The sequence below is a fragment of the Gallus gallus genome, chromosome 1 (assembly GCF_016699485.2).
Source record: "Gallus gallus isolate bGalGal1 chromosome 1, bGalGal1.mat.broiler.GRCg7b, whole genome shotgun sequence".
NCBI classification, from domain to species: domain Eukaryota; kingdom Metazoa; phylum Chordata; class Aves; order Galliformes; family Phasianidae; genus Gallus; species Gallus gallus.
In genome coordinates, this window is record NC_052532.1 from 9,980,476 (window position 1) to 9,995,709 (window position 15,234).

At 36.3% G+C, this 15,234-nt stretch overlaps 1 protein-coding gene across 8 annotated transcripts in view; it reads left to right on the forward strand.

The window, feature by feature from the left end:
- PCLO (piccolo presynaptic cytomatrix protein) overlaps positions 1-15,234 on the forward strand; it is a 330,682-nt gene that overhangs the window by 41,422 nt on the left and 274,026 nt on the right.

The window sequence follows — 15,234 nt, forward strand, 5'->3', positions numbered from 1 at the left end:
ATCTCTGTCCACTCAGGCATTTTTCCACCTGTTTGGCATATTTATACCAGTTTCCAGGTTGGTTAATTCAAATATCTGTGTTGTTGCACAAGTTGATTAATGTCGTCAGCTGATTTTTTTTTTTTCTGTGTAAGACCAAGATTATTAGGATTTTTACACTGAAGATATATATAAACATATCTAAATAAATATAATATATAAATATTTCTATGTGATTCTCTGAGCTATTATAAACCAGACAGCAGATTACAGCCAGCCCATCATCTGCTCTCATTTAAATCAGCATAAATTTGAAGTAGCTTCACTGACAGTAAAATTTTTCCTTATATGCACCGGTATACCCGAGAGTGAAATTCAGTGTTGCAGTTGTTTCTGAAGGCAAGCTATGTTTTTCATCCAAGTGCTGTCTGAGCTCATATTAACTCACAGCTCTTGATGTATAAGTGGACTTGAACTCTTGATTCTAAAACTGACCATCCATAGGCAGTTTTGCATTTTTCCTTTCAGTCACTGACTTGACTGTTTGGTCTGCCAGATCTATTTGCTTGCCATTTTGCCTAGCAGTACCCTAGCTGTGGTTTTAAACGATGGCAACAGCATGTAAAATGAGAATTATTAAACTCCAGAAAGTCTCCATCTGTTTGTATAACAGCACAAAGAATATCTGCTGCCCAATTTATTTTGTTTACTATAGCAAGAAGAGGTTTTATTGTCTGTATGCAACTTGTTCTGAAACAATTAGAAATGTATAGTATGAGAAATCATTAAGAAGTCTGTCCTTATGAGATTAGCACCTATATTTTGCAAAGCCAAGAGTACTGAAGACTTCAGAGAGGTTAATTTTAGCATTTCATTTATTTGTGATTCCTCCAAAATGAATACGCAGATCGTGTTTATTTTTGTTATTTATGATAATACTTCTGCTTTAGAACTAGTTGCTCTGTAATGGACTGTTGGCAAAGGGAAAGTGTGATCTAATGACTGAAGTAAAAAGAGAAGCTTAGATTAGTTAATATTGACTGTAGCATGAATATAAATTCTAGCAAACACTACGGAATATGTATCAGTGGGTATATGATTCCTAGATTAACAAGAATGCTTGTGAATTCTAATGCTGTGGTACTGGATTGAAAGGCTAAGAGGTATTTGACAGTTTATTTAACTATTTATTTAACTGTGACTGTGGTTCAGAAACATACTGATACGTTTGAAGGGCCCCCAAAAATCTGTAAAATTTATTTTATATGAAAATTAACAGGCTTCCTCTAGAGAGAGACTAAGAAATATATTGTCAGTCTGTTTAGATAAGGAAAAGATAAGGAACAGATTTGATCAGGCTATGTAACACTGAGCACCTGATAAGCATACCAGAACCATAGAATAATCAGTGTTAGAAAAGACCTCTAAGGTCATCTAATCTAACTGTCCACCTAGCAGCAATATTGTCCACAAAACCATGTTCCTACGCACTACATCTAACCTTTCCTTACACACTTACAGGGACAGTGACTCCACCACTTCCCTGAGCAACCTCTTCCAATACCTCATCACTCCTTCCGAGAAGAAATTCTTCCTAATGTCTAACCTGAACATCCCCTGACACAACTTGAGGCTGTTCCTTCTTGTCCCCACCTCTCCACAACCTCCTTTCAAGAAGTTGTAGAGAGCGATAAGGTCTCCCCTTGAGCTTCTTCTCCAGACTAAACAATCCTAATTCCCTTAGTAGCTCCTCATAAGATGTGTGCTCTAGACTCTTCATCAGCTTACTTGCCTTTCTCTGGACATGCTCTAAGGTCTCAATGTCTTTCTAATTGCAAACTGAATATAGATAGTTTTAGATAATAAGAAAAGATACAGAGAAGAGCATAGTTAGTTACTGCAACAACCTACTGGGAGTTGGCTGAAGTGTGCTGTTTTTACATTGCATAACATGAGCATAGACTACCAAGAATGTAAAAGAAGAAAATAGATACAGTGTATGTAATAAATACAATTTGTTTCAATGTACACTTAGTTCTAAAGTCCAAGTCTGGCTAATTGAAAAAGTGATTTCTTCTACTTGTGAACAGTGTAATTGCACATGAGCTTCAGGTACATTTTCTCTGGCACATGGCTGAATGTAGAGCAGAAAACTGTCTTCAGCTGGAGAGCAAAGTTTGTTAGATTCATGAGCAAATCATCCTCTCTTATTTATTGTTCTGAAAATTCATCTGACAACAAATTTTAATTGATGACACTGTATTTTTTTTTTTTTTTCATTAAAAGTAGGTAAAGTTTTCATTTATTTCTATTTTCCTACTGGCTTAACACGCTGCAGTGAAAGTTTTAGTCATTAAAAGTCTGTTATAGTTAAAATTTTGTCTGGTGTCCAGGTGAGATGGGAAATGGAGTGTTCATGCTGGAAAACAGAACTCGAGCTTTCTTCAGCCAGTAACCAAATATTTTCAAAATTTTGTATAGCACATAGCATGGTAATTAGGATAACTAACAAAGAAACACAAAATAAACTGATTTTTCTTGAATCAGCACATGAAGAATGACATAGAAAACAAAGAAAAAAAGGCAGTATATCCTGATATTTATCCCTTGAAGCAGTTGCACTGACTCTTGCTTTTGCAACAGAAGAAGGATTTTTTCAACTTGCAGTGTTATGATCAAATAAAATTAATAACTTGTGGAGATGTCTGCCACTGGATCAATAGATCTGAGCCCTTCTGCCTTTTAAAGTTCACATGTAGGTTTATGTCTAAGCTTTGTGGTTGGCACTATTTCTGTTCTTTTTTGCAGGATTGTGTAGGCAGCACACAGGTTTCTCATCTGTACTTTTGACTTCACAGTGTGTTTTTATTTCCTAATGTGGAGAAGGAAAGGATATCTTTTGGCTTACTACTTTCTAATTGAGTGACTGTTGAAATTACAGATGGATGAAAGCATTACCATGCTAACAGCCACATTTATTGCATTTTTATACATTACTGATGACAAATAATTGCTCCAAGACAGCATACTGTTCTCATTTGTCTAGTTTCATTTAAGTTAATGTAGAATGATAAACTGAAACTCTATAATTACTTACTTTGAAACTTAATTCTATGTGTTATACCATTATTTTTTGTTTCCAATTTGTATACCCAACTAAGGAAGTTTCACTTCTGGACCAGCAACAAAACCAAAGACAGTCTCAGAAGAAAGTTCTATGGATAACTCCTATTCTGCAGCTTCTCTATCGGTCACTATGGGGTGCTCCAACTGATGTTGGGGCCTCTGTATCACATTTCTTCTAGGTACTGTTATATACTGTCAGATCTAAGTTTAATGCTAGCACTGTTCCACCTTTTTAATGGATATATTAATTTGCTGCTTTTTTGAGTCTTAGTTTGCTCTCATCTGCATACATGAGTATAGCATAACTAGGTATATCCGACTGGCCAGGTATAATAGTAGCTTCTGCACTGTTCACTTGCTTTGCTCTAGTCTAAGATGGTTAACTGCGGGACTTAATACCTTTTTAACCTTCTTATCTTTTGTTTTGTTTTCTGAGGAGGCTCCCAAGCAACATCATCTGCATGTGGTTGGGTTCTAGGGCTGTATTTGAACCACCAAAGAGCCATTACAGACTAACTTTTCTTTTGCGATAATTCTGTTTTGTGGTACGATGGGACAATTACAATGTATATGTTTTACTGCAATTGCAAAAATAGTCTCTTTCTCTGAAAATCCTCAATTCTGAAAATGTAGTGATTTTGTTAGCCATTCTGGGAAATGTAGCCAGACACTTCTTTTGCTTGGTCCAAGTGAAACACTACAAAATAATATTCTTTACAGATACTGCAGCATAGTCAAAGTGACTAATTTTCATTTTAACTTACACCAATGTAGCTTCATTACTGATTAGATAATTGTGAATGCAAAGTGAGAATTGCATTTAGAGGCGTTCAGTTTTCTCTAAATGCATTTTGTGTGTTATTCACGCAGCAAAAGCTCTGATAAGTAGGCTCTTAGTGTAGCTGTTATACCCAGGGAAACACTGTGGTTCAGAGGAATTTCACAGATGGCTGAGGGTGCTGTGGTTGTTTTGTTCCCTGCCTTCCCTCCCCTTGCTTTAATCATCTGAAACATTTTGACCACGTCTTATTTGTATAAGAAAGAAAGCCATGAAGACTTCACTTCTCTTGGAAAAGTAACCTTAGTATGAATTATATAAGCTTTTATCTTGGGATTTTTAATTTTGTTTCATTTTTGTATCAAATGTAGCAAGTGTTAATGACAAAAATAGTTTCCACTGTTCCCCCTAATTTCTTTAACTCCATTTTTGTCTCTTCTCAAACATTCTTACATTTTTTTCAACCTCTAACTGGTCTTATTATGATTTCTGGTAACATCTTCCTGAATTTTCTGTGCTGTCTCTGTGAATCCAAAACTGCATTCCTCTTTAGGGTGCATGCGTGAAGGTTTGGCTATTGCTGCTACTGCCAGATATTACACAGCACTTTGTGTATGTATAACTAAAAAGTAATATAGATCTCAATTCCTTTTGCACTATCCTATTTATAGTTATTAATGTGTAGCAGATAGGTAAATTCTCCACATGTTCTCAATGCTATATCCAGCTCTTTCAGTGATAATTGTAATTCATCAATGAGGGAATAAGTCATAGACAAAAGTATGAAACCCATTTTGGTTTGAATTGAGAAAAGTAAAGCAAACCAAAAATGCCCCGAAGTTCCACATTGGTGGCTTTTCCACTTGCAGTACCTCATCATATACTCTGTGATAAGGAAATGAAAACAGATTTGGCTTCTATTCCCAGTGCTTTGTACTGTGACAGTAGGCAAGTGAGGTGAGCTAAGTCAGTGCTGCTGTTTGAGCAAAAGTAGCACCTTCTCCTTGTATTTCAAATTCCCTGTTAATGACTTCTTGCACCTCAGTAGAAGAGACGATGCCATACCTGGCATACCTCCATATCTTAGCACTATTGTCCTTCTTCAGTTTAAAGCCTTGAGGTTTTCTATAATTTTGGGAAACTCAAAGAAGAAACTCTGGGATAAATTTCTCTTTGTATTATCTGCTGTATTAGCAGCAGTATCTCACCACTGTGGGATTAAATATATTTTCATAAAATTGTTCAGGGCAAGAAGAGTATCAGAAGAGTGCATTATTCTGTAATATGTATGAAACGTGTGGGCTTGGACATCCAGAGCTTCCAGTTGTATATATACACATATATACATATACTTACATATATGAATTATCTAAATAAATATGTATATAAATAAAAAGCTAGAATTGTAGTTGCTGTTATCCACAAAATGTACCTAACATATTTTATATAATTCTAGGTTAGTTACCTGATTTTAGGCTATAAATAACCTTTAATATCTTTGTATGATAAGTAACGCACAGGTTATTATAGGCATGAAGAGTATACATGTTAAATTTCTTTGCATTATTAAATGATAAATTGCAACCTTGTGCAAGTTGGAAGTGTACTTAACAGTAATTTTGTATTAATACATAACAATTACGAATTTATTTAGCCTGATTTTGTTTCCTAAACTTTTGCAGTGTGGTTGTGTTAATTGTTTTATGCTTTACCTGGTGGTATTTTTATTCCTTTCTAAAGAGAACTGATTAACTAGAATTTTTGTGTGGGGAGAAATTCTTCTCCCTTATGTGCAAAATAATGGAACTATACTTTAATCTTTTCCAACTAATGATTTTAACTGATTCCTGAAAGTATGCACCTATTAATCTTCAGTGCTATTTTATTCTCTTGTTGTACGCTTTCCTAAGGCCGGGTTATGAGGTATTTCATCAGATTTATTCTTGACAGTAGAAAATAATCTACCTTATTTCCTTGAGGCAAAGCATTGCAGGAGAAAATCCCTATGTGGCATAGTAACTGCAGATTAAAAAGAGGTCTGTATTACAGCAACTGTCCCAAATTCAGACATTGTCTGACTTGCAGCGTGCCACCCTTTACAGCAAGCCCTGTTAGAAATTGCTCATGAGGCTGCCAACTGCATTTAAATAACTAATGCCACCTGGATTGTTTCTTGGGACTGACAGAGAATGTGATGCATAGGTGCAGGTTGGCCAATGCATTTTTATGTGTAGATGTGCATAAAGGTGGAGGAAAATGCTTTTCTTTAAGTTCTATTAGTTTGTATATTACATTGGCTTAAAAAGCATCTGGAAGTAAAGGAATTTGCTTACTATTCTGTATGCAAGAGAAGACAATGTGCAGTGATTTGTGGAAAAAAAATGGGAAGACATATGAGGCCAAATGGGCACTAGTATACAAATCTTCCAAATTAATTTATAAAATCCTACTAGATCCATGGCAGCCTTGTCTCATAACTTAGCAAAAGCATCTCAGTCCCATTCCTAATGGTTGGAGGGCAGAACCTGTTAGTACTGCCAGGCCTTTCAATAGTCTGACAACTTCCTTCATTTTGCTTACTGCCTTAACAGTTCATGGGTATAACTAGAGTTTGAGAAATCTACTGATCCCCCAGGGGTTCTCATCAACAGTGCTAAGGGTTGCAGGCAGTTTTGCAATATACAGTGGCTACTAAAAAGTAACTTACAATTGTCCTATCTCTTTCCTCTTTGCCTGTTTCTCACCATGTTTACGTATTTCTTCCAACTAATTTCCCCTCTCACTATAATACTCTAGAACTAGAATGAGCAAGAGTACAGAGTAAAGTGAAAACAGAAATACAACCTTTGCAGAACTGGTGGGAAGCAGCACAACAACAAGTAGTAGACAAACAGTTTTAAACATTGGAGGTTTTAGGGCTGGAGGTATCTGGTTTGCAACTCAAACCTCCCCCATGGCAGCAGAAAAATCTTAAATCAGCTTCAGCCAAAAGTATGCTCCAGCAAAATTGGAATCAGTCCTTCATGTTACTAGTTATATTTTCATAATTCTATTTGTCACTATAAATAAATGAAATTGGGACATCAAAAGCACAAGACTGTTATAATCAATGAGAGACAACTACGTAACTCAGTGAGGAATCAACGGAGTTGTGTTGTTTTCAGGATTCCTGAGGTGGTTTTAGATAGAACTTCCCTTGACATTCAATGCACTGCTTGGATTATACCCTCATTATGATGATCTTTTCCTATGCACTATCACAGAAAGATTACATTTTCCATTTAAGGATTTTTTTTTTCTTCTGGTTTTAGTTTTTGATTAAGTGGCCCATGACAGTTTAAGTAGATTTGTGCTTTTGTCTCTTTCAAACTTCCAGTTGTTAAGCACAGCTTGATGAATGCAGGCTTCTGTTTCTAGAGATTGTTTGAGCGTGTGAGATTTGTAATTGGCTGCTTTGGTGAAGTTCTTCCTTGAATCACCAAGTATGATCCTACAAATCTCGATTTTGTGCTCAGTTTGTCCTTCTGTTTTATTTATTTATTTACTTATTTATTTTTCCTACCAAGCACTAAAAGTCCTGGAAGAGAAATGGTGGCCTTTTATAGACATTTCTCAGAATTATATCAGATCACATACATCCGTTTATTGAATATACACAATAAATGTTAAGGGCAAAGTTAGAGTCAGTCTAACACAATAATCAGTGCATGCAAAAGTGAGTGGTTTGGGTTCTGTACGCTCATGTTTTACTGTTGTTTCCTTTTGCCACAACTTACTTTTGCTAATGGTTATTTCCTACTTTCCTACTTCTTTGCTTGTCCATCTAGTGATGGATCTGATACTCCCTTTCAAGGACTTTTCTTGGATCATGCTTCTTGATATGTTTTTTTTTTTTTTTTAATTTCATGCAGAATAATATTATTCTGGATGTGGTGTTTGTCTAATGCATGTTTCCTTAGGACTGAAATGCCTGCTGTTCTAAATTACGATACACTGTAAAAGTGAAGACTAGGAACCTTCACAGTAGTACTTGTATTGAGATAGCTGAATGAACCTTCTGAATTTGGTTGATCTATAAGATATCCAGGTGTTCTCAAGGAGCAATATTATTTTTTTTCCTCAGTACTTGCTGCTGTATTCTTTGTATTCTTTTCTACTTCTCTGGTTATGTGCTGGTTGAAAGTGTTTGTTTTTATTATGTCTGAAGTGTACCAAAATTAATCTGGTTAGCTTTATCAACAAGCTACTTTGATCCTTTTTTATGACATGTGCATTATCAAGTTTTATTTCCTGTTGGTGTTGGCCATTGCAGTAGCGTGGGCTGGCTTCTTGGATAGTGCACAAGTGCTGAGAGCAGCTCAGTGGTGAATCAGGTACCCTGGGGGTATGGTCTCTCTGGATAGCTCACTGTGCAAGCAGCAGCTTGGTAAACTGGGAGAGTGTTGATGTAAATGACAGTAGTAGAAGGAAAACAGTAAAATGGGTGGCAACCTGGCATAGGAAGCAGCTTAGAAGTAAAAATGTCATGTAATTTCAGTGTGTACAAGGACAAATAACACAGCAAATGATAAAGAGCTCTGCTCATGACAATCCCCTTACCTTGCCTACCCAGGTATTACAGAATGAAGTCTAAGAAATTAGAATTAGAAATTTAAATTCTTTACTCAGAAGGTGGTGAGGCCCTAGAACAGGCTTCACAGAGAAAGTGGATGCCCCATCCATGGTGGTGTTCAAGGCCAGGTTGGATGGGGCCCTGGACAGTCTGATTTAGTGGTTGGCAACCTGCCCATGACAGGGGGGCTGGAGCTCAATGATACTTAAGGTCCCTTCCAACTTATGCCACTGTATGATTGTATGAAATTAGAATGATTGTTTCAGAATTCCCCATTTACTGGGGCAGATTACTTTTCTTTGTGTTTGTTACCAAAGAGTTTGTGGCTGAGCTGCTGTAGTTTAACTCCAGTAGGCAGCTCAGCACCATCCAACTGTACATTCCTTCAGTCTGCCCACCTGGGAAGAATTAGAATGATAAAGGTGCAAGAACTCCTTGGTTGAAATAAAGACAGATTACTAGGTGAAGCAAATGCCGCACACTCACACAAAGAAGAACCAGGAATTCACTTGCTACTTCCTATCAGCAGGCAGATATTCAGCCACCTCCAGGAAAGTAGGGATCATCCACCTGGTGGTTTCATGGGAAGGCAAACACCATCACTCAAAATGTACCCTTCTTCCTTTTTTTACTCCAATTTTTGTTGCCAAGCATGATGTCATATGGTGTGGAATATCCCTTAGGGTCCGTGTTCTGTGCACCCCAACTCCTGGTTGGCAGGGCAGTAGGAGCAGCTGAAGCATCCTTCGCTCTGTGAGCCAACTAAAGCTCTGGTTGATGTATTATTACTACTTTTTTTCATCTTAAATCCCAAACACAGCAGCATACAAGCCGCTGCAATGAAAATTAACTCTGTCCCAGCCAAAACCATGAGATCTGTGGGAGTTTATTTCTTACCGGGCACGTTATTTGCTGTCTAATGAACATGAGAGAAACTTATTTTTATTGTCTATGTTAAAATCCTTTTAAAAGTTTGATGATGTGTTCTGCTAGCGAATTACATGTGTTATATATTTGAAAGGTATTGATGTGTTTGTGCCAGGGCAATTTTTCTGAATTTCATGTGCTATCCCTTTTTTATTTTATTTTATGTTATGTTATTTTAGAAAGCATTAGAGATGAAGCTTTTCCTCCAAGAACAAGCTGCAGGCTTCTTTGTAACATGGGGAGAAGTGGCTCCTTCAAGAGAGGCCAGAGCCACCGTGCAAGCGGTGCTCCTGCCCAGGGCGGTGGCACACGCCCGGCAGGAAGCAGGGCCGCCGCCATTTTGCTGCTCCCGGCGGTCTGTTGCCAGGGGCAACTGTTGTTGTGCCTGCGGCCCAGGGCTGACTGTGCAGATCGCTCCGTGTCACTGCTGAAGGCAGCAGTGATATTCAGCTCCTTTCTGAACAAACCCCAGTCCTTTCAAAGCCACCTGCATGTCGGAGTCTTTACAGTCACTGAAAATATTTTTTTTTATAATTTGTTTCTGGACTGGTTTTGTGTGTGTTTTTCCCCACATTTGAATGCAGGGAGCTGAGCAGGTTTTTCAGGTGATGGGCTTCCTTGGGATTAATATGATAAGTTTGATTAATTAAGCTTTATAGTAACTTCAGGATCGGTCATCTCCTGGTTTTGCTCATTGTAGCTGCACACTGGTGGAAAGCAATTGTTATTTCTCAGATTTATTTCTGGAGTGTTTTATAATGAATCTGGAACTTGCTGGCAGTTGTTACTCTATTATTCCACACCACCTTCAGGAATATGATGGAACAGGAAGAAATCTGTGGAGTGGTTTTGGCCTTGCACCTGTTTCTGACTAGCAGTGTGCTTGACTGTTAGGGTACCAGTTGTGTTGTTTTGGTGGTAGTTTCCAGTTGACATAAAGAGAACAGGCAAGTCCTGGCTTGTGCTGTCTCTGAACTGCATTTTACCTCATATTCTTTGTTCGTTTTACTAAACATCCCTCTGGAATGCTTTCCAGCTTTTCCTAGGAATGAGTAGAAAAGGTAACAGAGAATTGTGTTCAATCTATTTGATTTAGAAATCTCAATGACATCATTTGAACACGTATTTCATATTTGCAAAGTACGAACAAAGGAATTTCAGTGAACATAAGAGTATTTAAATATATTTATTTAATATATTGTATTTTAAATAATATTTATCTGAGAAACATAAAGAAACAGCTTTATGTTTCTCAGAATCTACCAGATGTTTCCTTTTGTGCTCTTTTGTAATGAAATGATGGATTACAAAAAAGGAAATAAATACAAAGCAAAAAATATTTCTCGTTGGATTGTGGTAATCTCCAGGAGATAAACTTTCACTTTACGTATTTCTTAAGTGTAACATCTATGACTTGACATTTCATAGCATGACATGAACATTTATTAACCAGAAATGATCAGTCATGGAGTGATTGGTTATTGAAAAATGGTATCTGCTATCAGTTATAGCAGCAGTGTACAGTGACTTATGCTGTACAGAGATATTTTCACTGTCAAGAAAGTAGCTAAGTTTTCATGCAGCTATACTTGTTGTTCCTGATTTATCTTACTCTGAAACATACAATTAGAGATGTAGGTTTTTGTGTTAGATATTCAAAAATAAATTTAAGAGTTTTTCATTTGAAGCAATTGCCAAATAAATTGTCAAGTAGTCCTTGCTTAAAGATTGGGAAAGGGAAATCATCCATGCTAAGTCACAATTGTAGTTGACTGACTGAAATTTTATATGCTTGGGAATAGAGCGGTTCACAAAGTACAGAAATAGTGAATATTTAATGACTTGAAACTCTAGTAGCATGTTATGTTCAGGTTTTATAAAAATTTTTTGTTGTTGTTCAAGGTATTGTGTGCCAAGACTTCCTCTTTTATTCATAAATATGCTTTTGGCATTTTTTCCTACACATCATCTGTTTACACAATTTGCTCTAAGGAATAAAATAAAAGCTTATTAGAATTTGTATATGCTAAGGTATTTAGTATACAATCAGGTTAAGAAGTAAGTAGTATTCCTATAGAGAGACATAAAATATCTCAAAATGTTTAAGAGCAGACATTTGTCTGTCAACTGAAGGCAGAAGAGATTACAGATCTGCTAATTGTTGTCATCTTATGGAATGCTGTATAAGTGATGGCTCTAATTATTTATCTAGAAATATGTAATGTGACTCCACTCGTAAGGAGAATGAACAGAGCTGGTTTTGTAGTTGCAGAGCTGGTTGAGATGAGGCATTTCTCAGTGATCCCAAGTATGTTGCTGTTGGAATTAACATAAATTGTCAGTTCCTGCAAAAATTCTATATATTGTTGTACAAGTTAACGGCAAAGAATATACTGTGTTTCTACCTTAACTAAAATGACAGACATGGTGATATAAGTTCAGCTGGGGAAGAAGTTATGTGCTTTCTATTTCAAGCTGTATGTAGTAAGCTACATGTGTTAGTATAGGCTTCCCAAAACGTCTGCTTTGCTGGTTGAACAAATTTCTGTTTGTACTTGAGAATTTGAAATCGAAGAATGTTCTAACAAGTTAGTTTTGTAATTCAAGAAAAAAAGAGTCCGCACAAAACTTTATTTAAATTGCTTCCATTCACTGTTATTTACTCAGATGGGTAGGTTTTAATGGCTAGAACAAAGGTGCCTTAGTGGTTTACTCATTCCCTTTCTGAAAACAAGATCAAAAATAAAAATAAAAAATAGATGATGAAATACATTGTCATTAGTTGTGAAATCACTAATGAATCAACAATTCATTTAAAGAGATAGGGAGGGAATAAAAGTTTCCTACAGTTTGATCAATTTTGTGAATTACCTAACACTTGATAGAACTCAGTTTTGCCACTAAAACATGCATATCAACCTATCCTGTTTGTTGATGCTCTAAACAACTGCAGGAGATTAAGTGGAAGAGAAAGGCACAAACTGAAAATGGCCCTACAACTGTTTGTTTTCTGTAATTCAAAAGAATACCTCTGGGAAACTTTTTAATAAAGCAAATGTCTGCATAAATCTGTAGGCACCCATGTGTGCTGCTGCTTCTCACTATGAAGACAATAATTTCAGTGTGACAGTGAGTTTGTCTCTTTACATTTCTAGGAGAGAGACAATATCTAGATAGAACCTGATCAATATCTTTTCCTGCTATTCAGTGTATGAAGTACTAATGAGGTTATTTAATTCTGTATCTGACAGTCAGTATGATAACGTTGAGAGTAGATTAGGATCTCAGTCTAGGAGAGGGTTCCCCAGTGAATTTATAAAGGAAGATTAAATCAGTCTTCATCACAAGTGTGTATTAACACATTTTAGGGAGGGTCCACTCCACCCGGAAAGAACTACAAGAAGACCAAGCAACCAGCAAAAAAAAATGAGGTGGTATTTATATGTGATATTATAATTCTAAAACATGATATATATGATATATATATATATATATCATCATATCATTGTTGGTTACGTCCCTTGTCTTTAGAATGCTTTAGGATTTTGTTTTTGTTTTTTGGATTGTTTTGTTGCTTTTTTTTTTTTTTAATTCTGTAAAATCCTTCGAAATTGTGAGTTATAAAATACAGAGTTTGTCAGGTTTTCTCTATTCTGTTATGTGGATCAGATAAAACAATGTCTCCTGTTGACCTATGCTGAGAATTTGTTCGATCTATGAAATTGATCTTGGTTTTAAGGTGGCAAGTGTATATGAGAGCATCCTTAGGGGGTTTCTTTGGTTGATCCTTCTTGTCCTTATTTAATTCTCTGTCAGAATAAAAAGCTCTTTAGATCTAGTTACCTTGTTCTCATAAAGGACCTTGGATGCTATAAACAAAGCACTTATTCACATCTGTTTTTTGTCCTCTGACCGTGTCCATTAAGTTTATCACAAAAGGAATATACTTCATGGAAGAGAATTACCACAATGCATGGCATCCAGTAGGTATCCATAGGTACATTTCTGAAAGTTATTTTTTTAAATGACAACAAGCAGAGCTGCTTATGCTGAGCTCTGTGCTTCAGAGCTGACTCTGATTCAAAGGTGTGGAAATGTTTTCTGCTCAGTGAATATGCCTTTAATTGTAGTTGAAATTACTTGATATTTTGGATTTTACCATAATCCAATTCTAAGTGTAGGAAGCAGAAGATTATTGGAAAGAAAGCCCAGTGATTAGTTACTGAGAGTGCTTTAGTGAAGACTTAATCTGTGAAGTAAAATGAGTATTTGTCACGTCAGAAGTGTTCTGTTACCCTTTGTGACTTCTTTTATCTTGCTTCAAACTTCTTCATGGTGGTTTTAGATTATCATGCACAGTTTGATAACTCGTTCTTTGGGGGAAGGTCTTTGGGAAAGGAAGGAAAGGATTACAGAGTCTACAGTTGAGGTTTTTGTTACATTATTTTTTAGTTTTCAGTATAGTTGGCAAGATATCTAGTGAACTGTTAAGCAGTTACATAAAAAGTCATAAAATCTCTCCGGTTCAATGCAGCAGTGTATCTAATGTGGCATGCAGAAGAAGAAACTGTGTTGTAACAAAAACAAAATGATGCTTTGGTGTTTGACTTAAAGATTTTTTTCTTGATTTAGATTTATTGTAAGTGAAAGATTATTTCATAGTCACTTTCTCTGCTTTCTTTTGATAAATGAGAAGAGGCATTTGATAAAGCAAAGCTTTTGGTTTAGCAATGTTCTTTGCTTTCAGAAACTCAGAAGACAAAGTTGTTTTGCGTTTGCTTTCTATCTGAAAAGTAGACGCCTTTTGAAAAAGAATATTCAGGACTTGATCCCATTCCACTCGAAGACGTATATAAAGACCGTACCGTAGCATCACACATGTTAATGTTGATGGATAGCTACCCCCTGCTCTGCCAAACTTTCCGTAAATCCATCATTGAATTTAGCTGCTGCAAGATTCTGGCACCTCCTGACCCTTTAGGTAGACAGCTATGTGTATGGAATGAAACACCAAAATCCTAGCAAATCAGGTTAGTGATGTGGGTTTTTTTTTTTTTTTTTTTTTTTTTTTTTTTTTTTTTTCCCAGTCGTTTTCATGCTTAAATTGATTTCAGGATAGAATCTAAGACCTATAAATTATACTAGTTCGTATTTTGCCTGCACACATTTCATTTCCTGGACTTTTTTTTTTTTTTTTTTGCAGTGTCATCACTGACACTCCTAATCTCTGTTCTTATTTTTTATAATCCACATTCAGTGCTGCAGATCCATAGAAGAACCTTCTTTCTCTCCTTTTGAGGAGAGCTGAGACTAGTGTTTTCCAAAATATAAAACTGACTGTAGTGGTTCTATGATTTTTGTTATTGGTATTCCACATCATCAGAGTGCACTGGGAGTCTCAGAAGAGATCTACTACAGCTCCAGAAACCTTTGCTGTTCCATTTCCATTTTCCAGTCAGCAGGAAAGATAAAACTGATTAAAAGTCATCAGTTTTTCTCTTTTTCTTTTGCTCCCTGGCAGATCAGAGTAAGAATCTTAGTTTTCAGAACCTCTCTCATTTACTTAATATGTTACCTTCAATCCCAATTAACTTGCATTTTTGCTATTATAATTAGTAAATTAATTTTCCTCCTCAAATCATTGCTGCTGTTTTGTTTGTTTTGTTTTGTTTTTGCCATTCCTTTTTTGGTCCCTTTCCCCTATCCTCCTTATCCCGTTTTGGGTTGGTGGGCCTGTGGGCCTGCTGTTCCCCTGTCACAGACACAGATAGATCCTAGAGGTAACCATGACATTCGTGTAATGGTTTACATC